This window comes from Typopeltis vanoorti, chromosome 20 (assembly GCF_054136105.1).
Source record: "Typopeltis vanoorti isolate ZY-2024b chromosome 20, IOZ_Tvanoo_1.0, whole genome shotgun sequence".
NCBI classification, from domain to species: Eukaryota; Metazoa; Arthropoda; class Arachnida; order Uropygi; family Thelyphonidae; genus Typopeltis; species Typopeltis vanoorti.
Window position 1 is genome coordinate 45,705,663 of NC_143568.1, and position 20,681 is coordinate 45,726,343.

A 20,681-nucleotide genomic window follows, 5' to 3' on the forward strand; every position below is an offset into this window, starting at 1 on the left:
CAACATCAGTGCTGTGTGCGAGATGTAGATGAGGTTTGAGAAAGAAGAAACCTGTTGACATTCTTCTTAATTCTCGTAGACAGGCTTATACGTTGGTTATGCATTTCTAAATAACTTAGGGAATTGAAACAACGTAGATTCGAATATAAATTAAATTATACTTTAATAAATATTTCCGATATTTCGGCAATGTCACGTTGACATTTTCAAAAGGAACTTACAAAAAGGCACGTGCACGCAGGCACTACAACACAGTAACTGAGAATGAAGATATGAAGCTATCGTTCTCCTAGAAGTCCTGATGGTGCCCTCTAGTGGGCTAAGTAGGTGTTCTTGGCCGTTGGGCTGAAGGTCTGCGATGTATGCCTCCCAAATTTGGGGCGGTCGCATACAACCAAATTTGTTGAGGTTTGGAGAGTTTCTTAGGGCTGAGGCTGATTCCATAAATAGTCTTTAGAATTTGTATTTGCTACGGTGTATTACTGTAGCTTTCTTCCACCGTATTCTGTGGCATGTATCCAGAGCATGGTCTGTACTTGTGAAACCGAATGTAGTTCTTGTGTTCAGAAATTCTGATATTCGCTGTCCTGCCTGTTTGGCCAAAGTACGACAGTTTACAACTGCAAGGGACCTGGTATACACCAGGTAGGTCTAGGGGAAGGGGTTGGTCTTTGGTGGAGCGGATAAGGGATGCCAATTTTCTGTAAGGCCTGTAACAGGAGGTGAGATCATGTTTTTTTTTAAATTTTGGTAATTTTTTCCGAGGTGCCTCGGATGTAGGGAATGGTGATGGATTTAGAGTAATCTTTGTTGTGGAGGGGGGGAGGCTGTGGTTTGTAGGTTTTAATATTTTTTGGATTTTTTTTTTTTTGGGGGGGGGGGGGTAGCCATTGGCTGAGAAAGTGTTGAGGATGTGATTTAGTTCAGTGTTTAGGGCCATGTCGTTAGAACAGATTAGTTTAGCCCTGTTGTATAGTGTTTTCACCACTCCATATTGTTGTGAGGGGGGGGGGGGGGGATTGTTGGTGAATGTATCTGCCTGTATGGGTGGGTTTTCTATAAACTGAGAAAACCAAGGTACCATCAGGCTGGCGGGTGACTAGTGTGTCTAGGAAAGGGAGGCTGTTGTTTTCCTCTTTTTCCAGGGTGAACTTGATTCTGGCGTGTTGGTTGTTTAAGTGTGTAAGGAAAGAGAGGAGTGTTTCAGAGCCATATGGCCAAATAGCAAACACATCATCAACGTAGCGAAGCCATATGGTTGGTTTTTGTCGGGCAGAGGCTAAGGATTTTTCTTCAAAGGTCTCCATAAAGAAATATTTGTTTGTAGAATTTTCCCTGCCAAACGAAATAGCCTGAGTTCATTGTGAACTGAAATAGGGCTGAGATATCGGGAGAAAATTTGGCTTGGATTAGCTCTAAAGTTTCCTTGAGTGGGACGTTTGTGAATAAAGAGGAGATGTCAAAGCTGACCATTATGTCAGTATGTTGGCCATTTTGTTTCGCAAAAAGCTCTCCGTATATACAACCGCGCTAGCTACACGTTGCTTCGCGAACAAATCACCACCACGCGGTTTCTCTTAGCGGAAATTAACGAAACTATTCGTGCCTGTGAAGATGAACTTTCGTGCACTTTAAATCGCGAACTGTGGTCTATTCTACATGACATCTCATGTACCGCTGCAGACAAAGAATTTGAAAAAATACGAGGCCGATAGATGAAAAAATTCGAAAAATTAAAAAAGAATTCTACCGTCAATCCAAAACTAGCTACCAACACCGTAATCAACCTTTCTTCAGTCACCCTGAAACCTGAAGCACTCAACGCACTTTCGCGTGGCCACAACTTCGCCATTACACCCAGAAAAATAACTAGTGAAGATATTATTATCCAGATCGAAAGAGAAATCCGCCACCTTCCACATCAAATCGCCAACAGTGTGAGACTGGATGTAGCTTGTGTCCTTTCCAAAGCAAGACCACCAAAAACTACCAACATATCCAACAAGGAATTTAAAGCTCTACAGGAAATGAAGAATAATAAAGAATTAGTTATCACCAAAGCAGATAAGGGAAATGCAACTGTAGTACTTAATGAAAAGGACTACAAAGATAAGCTTAATGCTCTTCTATTAGATCAGGCAGCTTACCTCCCTATCAATTACAATCCCACCAACTCACAAATCAGAAAACTTCACAGGATCCTCAAGAAAGTCCTTCTTGGCCTGTAGAAGTTACCAACAGATTAAAGCTGTTTAACTCTATACCCCCCCCCCGTATTTACAGACTCCCAAAAATACATAAAGAAAATGTGCCATTACGTCCCATAGTGGATGGCATTGATTCCCCCACATACAAATTAGCTAAATATTTGGCCAAAGAGCTCACACACTATACTGGCAACACACCACCACACATAAAACACTCAGCCCACTTCAAAGCCAGCATAGAAAACCTTACACTCCAACATACTGACATAATGGTCAGCTTTGACGTCTCCTCTTTATTCACAAACGTCCCACTCAAGGAAACTTTAGAGCTAATCCAAGCCAAATTTTCTCCCGATATCTCAGCCCTATTTCAGTTCACAATGAACTCAGGCTATTTCGTTGGGCAGGGAAAATTCTACAAACAAATAGAGGGGACAGCCATGGGTTCACCACTCTCCCCCACCCTTGGCCAATTTCTTTATGGAGACCTTTGAAGAAAAAGCCTTAGCCTCTGCCCCACAAAAACCAACCATATGGCTTCGCTACGTTGATGGTGGGTTTGCTATTTGGCCACATGGCTCTGATACACTCCTCTCCTTCTTAACACACTTAAACAACTAACACCCCAGAATCAAGTTCACCCTGGAAAAAGAGGAAAACAACAGCCTCCCTTTCCTAGACACACTAGTCACCCCCCAGCCTGATGGAACCTTAGTTTTCTCAGTTTATAGAAAACCCACCCATACAGGCAGATAAATTCACCAACAATTCCCCCCCCCTCACAACAATATGGAGTTGTGAAAACACTATACAACAGGGCTAAACTAATCTGTTCTAACGACATGGCCTTAAACACTGAACTAAATCACATCCTCAACACTTTCTCAGCCAATGGCTACCCCCCCCCCCAAAAAAAAAATCCAAAAAATATTAAAACCTACAAACCATAGCCCCCCCCCCTCCACAACAAAGATTACTCTAAATCCATCACCATTCCCTACATCCGAGGCACCTTGGAAAAAATTACCAAAAAACATGACCTCACCTCCTGTTACAGGCCTTACAGAAAATTGGCATCCCTTATCTGCTCCACCAAAGATCAACCCCTTCCCCTAGACCTACCTGGTGTATACCAGGTCCCTTGCAGTTGTAAACTGTCGTACTTTGGCCAAACAGGCAGGACAGCGAATATCAGAATTTCTGAATACAAGGACTACATCCGGTTTCACAAGTACAGCCATTCTGGTCTTGCAGACCATGCTCTGGATACACGCCACAGAATTCGGTGGAAGAAAGCTACAGTAATACACCGTAGCAAATACAAATTCGAAAGACATTCTTCTTAAGAGCTATAAGTTGAAATTGTTAGGAAACACATCATGAGGAAGGCTGTTCCAGAGGACAGAGGTAGATGGAATAAATGAGGAAGAGGAGAAGAAGTTCAGTGAGTTTGCAGTTGTACTGTACTGTTGTTGGACAGCAGCTGCTCCTGTTTTAATATGCCTAACATCAAGTGGAGGAATGCCTGTTCACTGGAGCAGTGACCATGGAAGTACCCATAGAAGAGATGCAGAAGTGAAACATTGTGTCTGTGAGATAGAGGTTGAAGTGAGCCTCTGAGGGAAATGTCCAGCATTCTAATGGTGGGCAGATTTGGGATTAGTAGCTGGGTGGGTGTAAAATATCTTCTTGAACAGAAAAGAATGCCTAGTTTCTTAGAAGCTGAGGAAGCTATTTATGTGATGTGTTTGTGCCAAATAAGATTGGAAGTAAATATCTGTCCAAGGAGAGAGAGAGAGAGCGTTCATCCTGTCTGGTGATGTATTACTGAGGATAAAGGAAGGTAAGCTGAGATCCCTTTTGTGAGAGAAAAGGCAGGACCGTGTTTTGGTGGCAATGAAGCATTGAAGATGACTAGATTATCCTTGACTCACTTAAAGATGGTATGGAGATCAGTGTTGAAAGCACTGGTTGCAAATGATTAGGATGAGTGGAGAGTGCTATCATTGCAAAGCTATTGACAGGATTTGTAGTGATTGAGAGTATATCATTTATGTATAAGAGAAAGAGGGTAGGTGAGAGAACAGAGCCCTGAGGTACTCCTGCATTGGTGGCAAAGCTCGAAGAGAAGGTATCTCCACCACGATACTCATTGAACAAACAGAGAGAAAGTTGGCTATTCAGTTAGAGAGTGTGACAGGTAGACCGAAGGGAGGAAGTTTGCAAAGCAGGCCTTGATGCCAAACACGATCGAAATCCTTGGAAATGTCAAGAGCAACAGTACACGTTTCTCCAAACCTTTCCATGGCACGTATCCAGTGGTGAGTGACGTAGGCTAAGATATCAGCTGTGGATTTGATTGGCAGAATCCATAGTGGCAGTAGCTAATTAACTGGTGAGCTTCTAGGTAGTGAAGAATTTGACCAGTGATAACTTTCTGCATTAGTTTGGAGAGAACTGAAGTGAAAGCAATTGGTCGGTAGGATTTTGTCTCCCTTTTTTTAGAATGGGCAAGATACATATTTGTTTCCATGAGATGGGATAGGTGCCAGCTGAATACAGAAGATTGAAGAGATGATAGAGTTTAGGTGTTAGCTCTGGAGCACAACGTTGGAGTACAATAAGAGAGATGCCATCAGGACCAAATAACTTTGCAGTGTTCAGCTTATTTAATATTCTCCTGATGTCTTTCTGCTGAAAGGCCAAAGGAGGCATATGGTGCTTAGTTGCTGGTATGGAAGGTGATTTGCCTTCATCATCTATACAGGAGTTAGAGGAAAAGAGTGATGCTTGTAGGTAAGATTTTTCTTTGGGTGCTGTAACAGTGGTGCCATCTGGATGGGAGAGTGCAAGTGAGCAGAAGTTACATCCAATCAATGGCTTTTCAAGGGACCAAAAGGCATGGCTGCCATTTGGACAAGAGACAAGTTTTCTGCTAGTGGCTTTTATGAAGTTGGATTTGCTGATAGTTGATTTACATTTATTGCATGCTTCTCCATAGGTGAGTAAGAAGTTTGGGTTCTTGATGTAAGCCACCAATGGTAAGCTGAGATTTTTTCTTCAACTGCTTTCATACATCTTCTGTTCAACCAGGACTTGAAAAGTGGATAGGAATTTTGAATGAATGCCTAATTTATCTTAGTCAATTAGTTAGTTTTCAGGAAAAACAAAATAAAGAAATAAGCAGAAAAATCAGACAAAGAAACAAAGCATTTTTGATTGATAAAGATTACTTGTTATGAGATTTGCCTATACCGTATTTACTTGAATATAACTCGCTCTCGCGTATAACTCGTATCCCTGATTTTACTTAACAAAAAAAGAAATTAAAAAGTTACGCATATACCTTGCAAACGAAAAAAATTTAAACATGTTCATGTCAGGGCGATAGTAACTCGCTCCCCAAGGTAAACAACACCGTCTCAATAGCCACTATACTGTAGATGCAAGAACAACAAGTAGTTTTTATTGTATCACTGAATAAGGTACAGAGACACTTGCAGTCTGTGTCATATTTTTCAACAAATAGTGCAATTAGAGATGGGATAAAAATAGCACTAACTAATGAATCAAATGCCCCTCTCACCCACAGAAACTATGCTGCATAGACTCAAGCAAAAATGGTATGTTGCACTGCCAAACACAGTAACTAAAAACTATTTTAGTTACGAATAAATATTTTAGTATTTGTTCGATTGCATTTGAAATTTTCAATGTCATTAAGACAGTCACAAAGGCTAACTTCAAATAAAATTCTACCACAAACTGAAACTAACATGCCATTTAATGTGTGCGAGTCTGCCCACCAGCCCGACATGGAAGCGGCAAGCAAATTATCTTAGCAGCAATAAAATTCAACCAAAGGGTTGAAACTTTGTGTGAATTGAGCCCACCCACGCAACATGGAAGCGGTACACAAACAGTAATGAGAAGACTCTCGAGGCCAGAAGTAGCGATAGCAAATAGAAGATTCTTGGTAAGTCATACCCGTTTTAAGTTTTATTCCTGAAAATTTTAGTTTCTAAAAATCCCCGCATATTTCTCTCGCACCACGACTTTTTAGCTTTCATTTTGGGGAGAAAAAAAGTGAGAGTTATATTCAAGTAAATATGGTATGCCTAAAAAAGAAAGCTCTTTAATATATGCATTATCAAAGTAAGATGTTGATGACAACTAAAAAACAGGAAAACAAGTTGCATGTGGTCTGTCAGAACAATAAATGAGCAAAACACCACCCAACATGAACATGCTAAAACTAAGAAATATATAGTGAATATTGTAAGTGGAGGTTTCTGTGGTTTAGAAGTTCACATGGCATATTCCAGTAATTGGACCACATTTTTTTAATAAGCTATATAAAACACAATGAATTAATAAAAGACTCAACAAGTTTTGTAGGTCGTTTGACTTACATCTTCAGGGGTAAAAGGTAACTTAAAGTTTAAAACAAAAAGAAAAGAGAAATTATTAGTAAGTTCATAATGAAAACATAGAAGCTGCAAACATGCTTAAAATACCAACACAATCAAGGATTAATTCTCCACCAAGTTTGGTCAGCTTTAATAAAAAATATACCTCAATCAGACCTCGGACATTATGAACGTGAACAACAGAACGTGGCATCATCCAGCATTGTTTAAAATCAGCACTGCTTTGAATCTGCATTCTGATTTTTAATTTTATGAATAGTCAGACAGCTACAACAGTATAGTATGAACTATTACTAATAATTTCTCTTTTCTTTGTGTTTTAAACTTTAAGTTACCTTTTACCCCTGAAGATGTAAGTCAAACGAATTATGAAACTTGTCGGGTCTTTTATATAGCTTATTAAAAAAATGTGGTCCAATTACCGGAACATGCCATATATATATAGTGAATATGTTATGGCAGTATCTTCTCTATCTCTACTGGCCTACCATTGTTGTCCGTTTTGTGCTATGTATTTGGTATTCTTTGGCAAATGGATGTTTCTCTTTACTTCTCATTAGTCATTCGTGAAGGATTGTTCATTATGTGCCTCAAGTCTTGTAAATTACTAGTAATTTTTGCTTGAAATATGGAGAAACGTTCAAGTTACAGTGCTGGTTTTTAAAATCAAAGTTACTGATTTTGCAGAAAAACATGGCAATCTTGCAGCAGGCGGTGAGTTTACAGTGACTGAGTTTAATGTGCGATATTGGCGTAAACAGAAACTTGCATTAGAAAGCACCAACAAGTCAAGAAAAGCATTCTGAGGACCTAAAAGTGGAAAGTTTCCTGAATATGTGTTAGGTTTGCTAAAAGATGGTTGCTGTGTTTCGCACGAAATATATTTCAAAGTGCATGAGTTAGCTACAAAACGAGGCATCAGTTGCACAGATCTGAAAGTGAGACGAGGTTAGATAACAAGATTCAGATAGAGGAAAAGTCTTTCCCTTCGTCGAAAGACATCCATTTGCCAAAGAATGCCAAAAGATTTCGAGGATAAACTGACGGATTTTCATTGTTATGTGATTCAACTCAGGAAGAGGAATAACTATGTTATCACAAATAGTCAATGCTGATCAAACACCCATCAATTTTGACATGCTGAACTAAACAGCACAACTGGAAGTGAAAAACAGCAATGCACGATCATGCTTGCAATTACTGCAGATGAAAGAAAATTGCCTCCTTATGTATATCCAAAGGATAACAATGACAAAGTGGAAACTTCCTCGTGGATTCATGTAAGAACCCAAAAAAAAAAGGATTGGATTAGAATAGTTTGGAACAAACGGCCAGGGGCCTTATTTCGACGCCCCACTCTCTTCATGTGGGATAGCTTCCGTTGATACTCAAGACCTGAAATAATAAAACAACTTTTGGATAAGAGGACCGATGTGACCATTATTCCTAGTGGTCTTATACCTTGTCTACGGTCCTTGGATGTACAGGTCAACAAACCATTCAGGTATACATATGAAAATGCTACACGGAGTGGATGGACAGCTGGCAGCTATGACCTGCCTCTGGCAGGGAAGATTAAGAGACCATCATTAGAACTTTTGTGCAACTGGATTTTGAGAGCTTGGGAAATGATGTTGTCAGAAATAATTGCAAAAAGGTTTTTAAAACTGGCATCTCTAATGCCAGCCTGGTTGGCCGAGTGGTTAGTGTATCTGCTCTCAAGCCAAAAGGCTGCGGGTTCAAATCCCACCGTGGGCATGGATGTTTGTGATTGTCTGTAGAATATACCAGTGGTGGTCGGCGATAGATGCCGTTGGTGTATTGCGGTCAGTTGGTGATTGAATGGTGGAGACGGAGTTGTAGAGCAGGTGCCCTCTCTCAATGAGTCCTTGGACTCCCTGGAGGTGTCAAATAATAATAATGCCCTGGATGGAAGAGAAGATGATGCTATTTGGGTAGATGACTTTGACAATGCACACAAGGTCACCACTCTCGAGGCCAGAAGTAGCAATAACGAATAGGAGATTCTTGGTAAGTCCTACCGATTTTCAGTTTTTTCCTGAAAACTTTAGTTTCTGAAAATCCCTGCATATATCTCACACCATGATTTTTTAGCTTTCATTTTGGGGGAAAAAAAAAAGTGCGAGTTATATTCGAGTAAATACGGTATGCCTAAAAAAAAGAAAGCTCTTTAATATATGTATTATTCCATTGTTTACCAATAGAAGTGAGACATTGATGACAACTAAAAAAACAGGTTGTGTGGCCCCAAGCACCTTGGAGAGAAGAATGCTCTACATAACAAAAATGGATAGAATAAGAAATTCTAGAATTAGAGAGATGACCAGACTAGTTGATGCTGTGGTGTTGAAAAGCATGAAGTGGAGGGCTGGCCATATTACTAGACTGCCAGACAAAATTAAGCAACTATGGATACCAAAAGGAGGAAAGATAAGTCAAGGTCATCAAACATTTGACGAGATGCAAAATCCTACTTGCCACAAAAAAATTTACTCACTCAAGATCCCTCATTAATGATATGTCCAATATGTCATTGATTTTTTGAAAAATATAATTTATTACATTAATTTTTGTTACTAGAATGGTCTTTTATTATGTTCTGTGTTTTCTTAAAGCTAAAACAGGCTTTTGTTTATAAGCTATTTTTTATTAAATAAAAAAATAGCTTATTTTGTCCAAGTCTGAAGCTACTTGCCAGATGGTAAAATCTACTCACCACCACTGAGTTAGCAAGTGTATTTATTGAGCCCCGACTATATATACAGGGTGTTCGGGATAAATTTGACAGTTTCGTAAGGAAAAAGAAAATCTTCTTTGTATCTATTAAATTTAATGAATTGACAAAAAAACATTACAGGCAGAGTTAATTACAATACTATCAACAAGATTTACTCAAAATAACCACCATTAGCATCGATCACAGCTTCAATTCTGCTTCGGAACCTCGAACAAGCTGATGCTACAGTCTCCCTGGGAAGGGCCGCAAAAACTGTTTTAATTTTATCCATTAACTGGGCTTTTGTATTACTGGAAGTGCGATTGGTGTCTTTTTCAACTGCGCCCCATACAAAATAATCCATGGGGTTAAGGTCTGGGGAGTTTGGAGGCCAAACATTTGGACTGGTGAAGTCGTAGAAATTTTCAGACAACCATTTTTGACTTTTCCCAGAGGTGTGGCAAGGGGCCGAATCCTGCTGCCATACATACGGCCTACCATTGGCTACCCTTGTTATCCAGGGCTTGACTACAGTTAGCAACTCCACGAACAAAGCCCGAATTCCAATGCCAGGGTTCTTCAACACCTGTTCCTGCAGATTTGCGAGGAATTCTGCTGTACGAACGCAATCAGATCGTCTGCTAGGGATCTTTCTTCTTGCTACATCCTCGTAGTCACCATTGCAAGTCTCTAGTTCATGCCTGATTGTTTTTACTGTATTCAGGGAGCATTGGGCAGCAGTCGTAATATCCTTATTTTGATGGCGGGCACGAATCATCATGATACAAGTTATTCTCTTCCATGATTCAGGTGGGTTCCAGCTATCCATCCTTTCTGACATCTTGTATATGACTGAAGAAGGGTCCAAACTTTTAAATGAAGAGAAGTGTGTGTTAATACATGTAACTTACGGAAAAATATAATTAATTATAAATATGTCAAATTTATCCCGAACACCCTGTATATATTTTTTTATGAAGAATTAAATGACTAGAACCGAGATTTAAGTAAAAAGGTTTTAATATAAACACACTACTAGTTTCGGCCTGTAACAGCCTTCTTCAGGTGACATTATAAAAGCACTAAACATTGAGGGTTAAAAGACTATAAACATAGACAGTCTTTATACATAATTAGCATGAAAACGTTGTAGTTGTATTTGAAGCTGTTCTTTCGTTTGTTGCATTGTTGGGAGAGTGCGTGCTTGCTGCATCACGTGAACGCCAGTACATGATTACAGCTGAATGACTATCTGGGAGGTTGTAGCTTAAGTAGTTATTCAGATGAACAGGATTGAAGATGATTTCTCTAGATTCCACAATTGTTCTCTCTACTTCGTCACTGCAACAGAAGATGTTAGTAGATTTTTCCCAGCAGACTTTGACTTTGGTTATCATCATTAGGATTAGCCGAGAAAAGGATATGACTTGATAATGCACTTGCTCGCTGTCTCTTGTAAGTAATGTCTCTCATGTGTTTCTTCCATACGCATTTCAACAGATTTGTCTGTCTGCCCAAAATAAGGAATATTGCAATCACGTAATATTTTATATACACCAGGGTATTTGAGTTGATGATGACAAGGTTTTGGATGGCTAATTAAGGAACGGATCTTTGGAAGTGAAGTGAACAAGGTTCTGATATTGTATTTTCTTAGAACTTTTGCTAATTTGTGTGAAACTGTACTTATGTAAGGAATAGATATATTGCCTTTGAATCTATTTGTTTCTTCTGAGTGATGTCTAGGAGGATTAAGAAGGAATTTGTTAATGATTTTCTTGGAATATCCATTAACTTCGAAAGAAGTTTTCAGATGGTTTATTTCTGTAAGAAGTTCATTTGGGTCATCAAGAAGAGAACGGGCTCTATATCCCAAGGTGGAAATTATTCCAAGCTTATGAGGAGGGAAATGATGGGCCTGACTGTGCAGATATCTGTTGGTATGTGTGGGCTTTCTATATATCGATATTTTTAGTTTACCAGAAGAGCGAGTCAGTTTGATGGGGTGTTCTCTTTATGGATTTTAGGAACACCATATATGCGAGGAATTAACGGATGGAGTGAGCGTAGAAATAAACAAACATTTCGGGATAATTCAGTTGTTGTTTTTAATAAGTTGTTAGTACGATTTTGAAGTTTACGAGTTGGATCTCTCTCAAGTATTGAGTAGGTATTGTTAAATTGTGAATGAAGCTATGTTATGTAATTTATTATTTTCATTCACATTTAACATTGCCTATTTAAATATTAATCATGGTTTATATAAAATTGTTTATTATTCCTTAATTAAGAATTACTAATTAAATATTTACTGAAAACCTGACCTGCTATTAATTTATAAAATAATAATATGTATAGAATTTTGTATAACTAAATATATGTGGTGTAACGTAAAGTGTTAATTTATATTTAACTGTATACGTAATCAAAAAGTTAAAGAAGTAGCTTAAATATTCTGTTGTTCTTATTTGTCAAATATTTAATGTTATGTAATCATTCATGTAAGAGTAGTAACAGAGCATACATTACATTAGCGAAATGTTTACGTTTAGTCTGTTGTCATGGAGACGCACGCGTAAACAACCACGAATGAAGAGAGCGTGGCGTTCGAACGTAAGAGGGGAGTGAAGGTCATATATGAAGAAATAGGAGAGGATTATTAATTAGAGAGGAGAGGAAAGAGCTTTGCGGAACCAGAAGGAAGGTAGCATACAAGCAAAGAAGTAAAAGAAGGTTATAAATTCTTTAGGGCAGGAATTCATGAAAATAGTGTTCGGAAATGAACCAAAAAGTAGTGAATCAAAAAGTTTAATGTTACAAGTGAAAACAGCTGTTGTTATGAAGTAAAGTTAATGCCGTAATCGTAGAAGGATTTTATTATGTATGTTCCGCTGATGTAATTAAGTTAATTCATAAGTGTCCTCGCAATAACTTGACGTATTGAAGATTTTATCTGGTAAGAGTAGTTGTATATGTTTGTCTATTCTAGCATTAACTGTAATAGATCTCCGATGCTCAAAGTCCGGAATAAGCTTGCTTGGAATATTGTCTACCTAGATTAGTGCCTGCTGTGAACTTAAGCATTGAACTGACAGATTTGTAGAGACTGACTGATTGTGAAGTTTGTTATTTTAATCTGAGTTAAGAAAATATGTGTTTTTGAAGTTGCAAATTGTTTTTGAGAATTTAGAACATCGAACTGGAATGAGAGACTTAGCGAGTTGTATTGAGTTTATTGTATTGTTTCATTTAAAAGTAGAATTATTGTACTTGTTATATATCATATATTAAATGTTTTATTTTGTTAATCTAAATATTGTGTTTGCCTGAATTCCTTATTATTGCACCGTTCATAAAAAATTCGAATCTAGCGGGTGCCCCAAATAGAATAATAGTTAATTCGGCCAGAGTAAATGAGAAGACTGCTAGCTAATTAAAGATTGATCTTACTATATTATATAGACTAATCTAAAAATAGGGTGGCGCAGTATAATTATAAATTTCCCTATTTTTGGATCGGTGATCAATTTGCGATTAAGTGTTATATTGATAAGAGTGACTTGAACCAAGATGGCGGATTTAGAACATAATATGACAAAAGAACGTCCCAACAAATGGCGCAGTCGGCAGGATGTGATTTAATCGATAAGAATTGAATTTAACAACTATAAGTTAAGAAATTGAGTTTAGTTTTAGTGATAACAATCATAGAAATCCTCCCTGAAATTTTAGAAAGTGAAATAAATAAATCACAGTGAACTGGTTATAATCTGGAGTCAGGCAAAGATAAAAGTTTATTTTAAAGTAGAAAGATTGTATTAATAGAATTAGTAATTTATTAATCACTATGGCTGTCTCATCAAGCTCTGAAATGAATGACAGTGAATTCTTTCGTACGGTAAACCCGCAACAGGTTTTTCCCCAATATTCAGGTGAAGAATCAGATGATGTACTATTTTTCTTTACCTATGTTGAAAAGCTTAGAGAAATTGCAGGTTGGACCGATTTTCAACTGCTAGTTCTGATTAGAAGTAAATTGGTAGGTAAAGCAAAGACATTTTTGCATTCATCTCCAATACTTCGAGAAACCTTAGAATACAAGAAGTTTAAGGATGAACTAATTACTAAGTTTTCCCATACTAGGTGCTACGTTAAAACCCTTACAGAACTCCACAAGTGCATGCAAGATGACAAGGAAGATGTGACTAATTATTATAACAGATTGATGAACATTGCTAGATCTACGAGGGTGTCCCCTACAGAAAGGCCTCACTTAAATTGGATTGTCTTTCAACAATTTCGACTGGGACTGCATAAAAATTTAAGAGAGGTTATTTACAAAAAAAGGGCTGTCAATTTAGAAGCATGTTACAGTCTGGCCAAGCAAAGAGAGAAAATATTGGAAGAAATGCAACAAATATGCTCCATAAGACAATCACTCACTCAAGATTGTAATGATCAAGTTACACCTTCACCAATTCTTGAATGTCTTTCAAACTGTAAAAAAGGGAAAGAAATTAAGAATGAGGAAGTCAATGAAGATAACTCTATCACCTTAACTAACAAACCAGATTCACTAGACTACGATTTCCATAGAATGCAAAGTGTAACGATGGCCAAGGAGAATGGCAAATTGCCTTTAACCCTTGTACAAGGTCTGATTGGAAAAATTCCGTGCAATATTCTGTTAGATACTGGAGCCCATATATCAGTTATTTCTAACTCTATGGTGAATAAACTTGTTGATGACTTTTCTGATAACATCACCCTGATTCAGAGACCAGTAAAAATCACAGGAGTTGCTAAAATTGAACTGATTGCTACAAGAAAATTAAATGCTGAAATTTCCATACCTTGTTTTCCAGTAAAGTTTTCACATGATCTCATTATCCTTCCTGAAGTTGCTGACACAAATGACCAAATCATACTAGGACTAGATTTCCTAGAGAAAAATAAATTCATGTGTGACTTTGCCTCTGAAACCATCTCCTTGTGTGGCGTGAGTCATAAGTCAATATACAATGAAGACAATGAAAGGAAACTATGTGACAAGATGGAGATTGAGACCTTAAACCTTGAAGACGGATTGAGTGATAAGAAAAGAAAATTATTGCACGAAGCTCTTAATTTAACAGAATCAAAAACTGATAGAGCAGAAATAAAGAATTTCATTCTATTAATCTTTCAAAAATACCCTCAAACGTTCACTGAAGATATTAGCTCATTGACTTGTACAAACAAGGTAGAGCATTCCATTGAGATCACTTCAGACACGCCTATCTATACTAAGCAGTACAAAACCCCTCTTAAATATCTAGATAGACTTCAGATCCTTCTGAATGATTATGAGAAGGCTGGGATCATAGAAAAATCTAATTCCAGATGGAATAGTCCCTTTTTATTAGTAGAAAAGCCTGATGGAAGTCTCAGATTTATATTAGATCTGCGTGAGATTAATAAGGTCACTAAGCCCATTGACTTTCCTCTATGTAACATAGAAGAGCTCCTGGCTAGTCTAGAAGGAGCAAAATATTTCTCAAAACTAGACTTAAACTCTGGCTATTTCCAGATACCTCTTAGAAAACAGGACAGACAGTTTTTTGCCTTTACCACTCGATGGCAAAAATACCAACTCTGTCGACTTCCTCAGGGGGCCAGAAATTCAGCTATGAGTTTCCAATGTCTGATGAACACTGTACTCTCAGACATGTTAGGAAAGGGAGTCATATGTTTCCAAGATGACCTATTAATTTACACCCCAGATTTAACATCACATGAAGAAATTTTAGATAATGTGTTAAATAGATTAAATTTGTCACGTCTATCATTGAAGTGCTCAAAATGTAAATTCTTCATGAGAAAGGTTGAATACCTAGGACATGTTGTCAGTGAGGCTGGAATAATCCCTACTCAAGAAAACATCTCTGCCATTCTAAGAGCTAAAATACCCACCTCCGTGAGACAAGTACGAAGGTACTTAGGAATGGTAAACTTCTATAGAAAATTTATTCCAAATTGTTCTCAAATAATGGAGCCCATAATTAAGTTGACTAAAAAGGGAGAAAAGTTCGTATGGGGAAAGGAACAAGAGTCTGCCCATAAATCTTTAAATTTAGCATTAACTAGATCTCCTGTTCTCACTCATCCCACTCTTGGAGAACCCTTCTATCTTGCAGCAGATGCCTCGAATGATACTATTGCAGCTGTGATAGAACAGAAAAAGAGAGAAGAAATTAGACCCATTGCTTTTCTAAGTAGAAAACTATCTGCATCAGAAAAAAATTACTCAGTTATTGAAAAGGAAGCACTAGCTATTGTACATGCCTTAAGGAAATTCAGATACATGTTACTAGGACAAGAAATTTTTCTAAGATCAGACCATAAACCCCTAACCTTTTTATCCACGATGAAAGATAAAAACCAAAGGATTATTCGATGGGCATTAGAATTACAAGAATTCCAAATACAGATATGTTATATTCCTGGAAAACTCAATGTAGTTGCTGACTACTTATCCAGAGCCCTAGATGATAAAGTAGATGAGGATATCAGTGCAGAAGAAAAGATAGTGAACTTGATAGCTGAAGAAAATGAGGGACAAGAAAACATAAGGAAACCCCCACACCTTCAGAATTGGACCAAATTCTCCATTATAGAAGCACAAAAGTTGGATCCTACATGGGGAGAAATATATCGACGAATCAAAAATGGGGAAGGAGTCTTGGAGGAACACACGTTTTTGCAGTCCTTATATTTGGATGAAGATGGCCTCCTGATGGCAAAACATGATGTCACCGGAAATTGGAAAAACAAAATAGTAGTTCCTACTGTCATGATACCGTGGGTGTTATATACCTTTCATGATGCTGATCTAGCAGGACACCAAGGGTTTTTCCGGACATGGGGGAGAATTAGAAATAGATATGTGTGGAAGGGAATGAGACGAGATGTTGAAAGTTATGTGTTTTCATGTCATCTATGTCAAAGGAAATCAAATTATGGAGGAAAGGCTCCTCTTCAACCTTTCCCTATTCCTACTCGCCCTTTTCAAGCTTTGGCCATGGACATTATAGGTCCACTCCCTACTACCTCTAAAGGAAACAAGTATATACTTGTTGTAATAGATATGTTCTCTAGGTTTCCTGAAGCCACAGCAATGAAGAATCAAACTGCGCAAACCGTAGCTGACAAGTTGTTTAAGATGATCATTTCAAGATATGGAACCCCCCAAACACTTCTCACTGATCAAGGTTCAAACTTTACAGCTGAAGTTATGCTTCAATTATGCAAGTTACTGAAGATAAAAAAGCTTTTCACTACTCCTTATCACCCCCAAGGAAATGGAATGTGTGAAAGGATGAATCGTACGCTGAAACAAACCCTATCCAAACTTGCTAATAATCACTTGTATAATTGGGATAAGTTCCTTCCACACACCCTTTTTGCCTGTAGGACAGCCCTGCATGCTGCCATAAAAGAAACCCCTGCTGTAGTTTTATATGGTTTTGAACCACTGTTTCCCAGTGACTTCAAGAACACGCATGCAAACTCAGGATTCCCAGACATTGATCAGTATCTTAACAATATGATCTCTGAAAACAAAATTGCATATGATCTAGTAGCAGAAGCCAGTCAAAACAGCTCACAAAAGGCTAGAGCGTATGTTAATAGACTAAGAACCTATAAGGAATTAAAACCTGGAAGCTTAGTACTTTTGCGACAAGATCATAGTAACAAGAGAACAGGAAAGTTTGGAAAATGTGCAATAGGACCTTATGAAGTTGTTGAAAAGACATCTCCTGTTAACTTTCGAATAAGAGAATCTACAGGAATGAAAAGAACTTTAGTTGTCCACTCAGACCGACTGAAATTGTACAAGAAGAGACCTGACAAATTAGTCTGCCTAGGAGATTCTCTAGAAGCAATATTGGGAAGGGAAAGGAATTACCATAGAAGAACTAATCACAGACGGAACACAAATATTACAAAACAGCCAAAACACAGTGATGCTAATACAGAGCATGAATTGAATTTGGAAGAGACGATCCCATACTACAGACATAAAAGACACGCGGAAATTGTTAATGACAGTAATAAGAAACTTAATGAGCAACAGATTATGAATAAATGCACAAATCATGATAAGGAACCAAATTTCATTCAAACTAGGTATTACTTGAGAAATAGAAAAGGAAATATGTAATCCAGTTTTTTTTTTTTTGTTTAAAGGAGCCTAGTGTCAGAAGAAAAATTTTTCTTATAATAAAAATTTTTCAAAGAAAGGGTGAGCCTATGTTAAATTGTGAATGAAGCTATGTTATGTAATTTATTATTTTCATTCACATTTAACATTGCCTATTTAAATATTAATCATGGTTTATATAAAATTGTTTATTATTCCTTAATTAAGAATTACTAATTAAATATTTACTGAAAACCTGACCTGCTATTAATTTATAAAATAATAATATGTATAGAATTTTGTATAACTAAATATATGTGGTGTAACGTAAAGTGTTAATTTATATTTAACTGTATACGTAATCAAAAAGTTAAAGAAGTAGCTTAAATATTCTGTTGTTCTTATTTGTCAAATATTTAATGTTATGTAATCATTCATGTAAGAGTAGTAACAGAGCATACATTACATTAGCGAAATGTTTACGTTTAGTCTGTTGTCATGGAGACGCACGCGTAAACAACCACGAATGAAGAGAGCGTGGCGTTCGAACGTAAGAGGGGAGTGAAGGTCATATATGAAGAAATAGGAGAGGATTATTAATTAGAGAGGAGAGGAAAGAGCTTTGCGGAACCAGAAGGAAGGTAGCATACAAGCAAAGAAGTAAAAGAAGGTTATAAATTCTTTAGGGCAGGAATTCATGAAAATAGTGTTCGGAAATGAACCAAAAAGTAGTGAATCAAAAAGTTTAATGTTACAAGTGAAAACAGCTGTTGTTATGAAGTAAAGTTAATGCCGTAATCGTAGAAGGATTTTATTATGTATGTTCCGCTGATGTAATTAAGTTAATTCATAAGTGTCCTCGCAATAACTTGACGTATTGAAGATTTTATCTGGTAAGAGTAGTTGTATATGTTTGTCTATTCTAGCATTAACTGTAATAGATCTCCGATGCTCAAAGTCCGGAATAAGCTTGCTTGGAATATTGTCTACCTAGATTAGTGCCTGCTGTGAACTTAAGCATTGAACTGACAGATTTGTAGAGACTGACTGATTGTGAAGTTTGTTATTTTAATCTGAGTTAAGAAAATATGTGTTTTTGAAGTTGCAAATTGTTTTTGAGAATTTAGAACATCGAACTGGAATGAGAGACTTAGCGAGTTGTATTGAGTTTATTGTATTGTTTCATTTAAAAGTAGAATTATTGTACTTGTTATATATCATATATTAAATGTTTTATTTTGTTAATCTAAATATTGTGTTTGCCTGAATTCCTTATTATTGCACCGTTCATAAAAAATTCGAATCTAGCGGGTGCCCCAAATAGAATAATAGTTAATTCGGCCAGAGTAAATGAGAAGACTGCTAGCTAATTAAAGATTGATCTTACTATATTATATAGACTAATCTAAAAATAGGGTGGCACAGTATAATTATAAATTTCCCTATTTTTGGATCGGTGATCAATTTGCGATTAAGTGTTATATTGATAAGAGTGACTTGAACCAAGATGGCGGATTTAGAACATAATATGACAAAAGAACGTCCCAACAAGGTATCATTATGTAGTAATTCAATCATTTTATTCTGGTAATCTTCAGAGTTCGATTACTGTTGCATTTCCTTTATCCGCAGGGAGGATGATTATATCTCTATTGTTTTTTAAACTTTTAATAGCTTTGCGTTCAGTTGAAGTGATGTTGTCTGCAGGTGGTTTTGCATTATTGATAATAAAGATTGATTCAATACGTAGAAGATTTGCATCTTCTGGAGGGAGAAAAGAAGCAGCTTTTTCTATTTTTGTAAGTAGTGTCTCCTTTGGTATTAATTTTGGGGAAGGAATAAAGTTTAGACCTTTACTAAGGATGATTTTTTCTACATCTGAAAGTATATAGGAGGATTTGTTGATAACGACTTTGTCAATATTGATGTGTGGTTTTGAGTTACTATTATTTTGTAATCTCTTTAATGTTTCAAATTTACTTATAAGATTTACTTTGTTATTATATTGTATTCTGGCTGCTTGAGATTCACAGTATGTATTAAAGATATGCCAACTTTCATTATCTAGAGATTCTTCCAGTTTTTCAGCTATGGTCCTTTTTTTATTGAAAAGAAAAGCAAGAGTTCGTTTAGTATCCGCGATTCTTTCAGACAGTAGGTCTAATTTAGCTTTATGATAGATTCTCTTCGCACGTTCAGTTGTTATGTTTTCTTTAAAGCATATAAATTTAGGAAAGACAGCATGGAATTTGCAACATTTTAAGAAGACCATTTATATGCTTTAAAGAAAACATAACAACTGAACGTGCGAAGAGGATCTAATCATGCTAATTATGTATAAAGACTGTCTATGTTGTTCATAGTCTTTTAACCCTCAATGTTTAGTGTTTTTTCTTTTATAATGTCACCTGAAGAAGGCTGTTACAGGCCAAAACTAATAGTGTGTTTATATTAAAACCTTTTTACTTAAATCTCGGTTCTAGTCACTTAATTCTTCATAAAACTATGTATGTTAACCGAGTCAATGAGCATTCTGTCATATATATATATATATATATATATATATATATATATTTATATTTTCATACATATCTTTTTTTTTTTTTTTTTGCCAAGGACATTGTCAGGGAGAGAAGATCAGATATGACATCCAAAATGTGAGTCACTCAGCATGTGTTTACTTGCTTGTGTCTCAGAAACAGCTGAGTAAAGAGAAAAATGCACTAAGTTCAAAACTAACAAAAGTTAACAATGTTCAGGGTTAATAAAGCTAACAATGGTTAGCTTTTGTAATTCAAATACAAAGATACATAACTCTTTCATCATTACAAAAAGAAAAATTTATTTTTAATAAAGTAAAATAAATTATCAACAGTTAATGTGACTAATTCCCAAAACTTATCTTAACCACTCTTATCTATTTTGATTGCAGGCATGCAATCAGAATGGTAAAGAATTCAGATGTTGTAAAGTTTAATAAATTTCTAGGAATGGATGGTCAAATGTAAAATCAACTGGAATGCAATTCTTAGTTTAATTATTCAGAACTTATCAGATTCCAGAAATTTGATGTATACCAGATATTCTCTGACTAATCTTAGTAGAACAGTCAATCTATACAAAAT

At 36.6% G+C, this 20,681-nt stretch overlaps 1 protein-coding gene across 6 annotated transcripts in view; it reads right to left on the reverse strand.

Moving 5' to 3' along the window:
- The window catches only part of LOC150095405 (very long chain fatty acid elongase 4-like), a 230,630-nt gene that overhangs the window by 95,521 nt on the left and 114,428 nt on the right, over nucleotides 1-20,681 (reverse strand). The window lies entirely within an intron of this gene.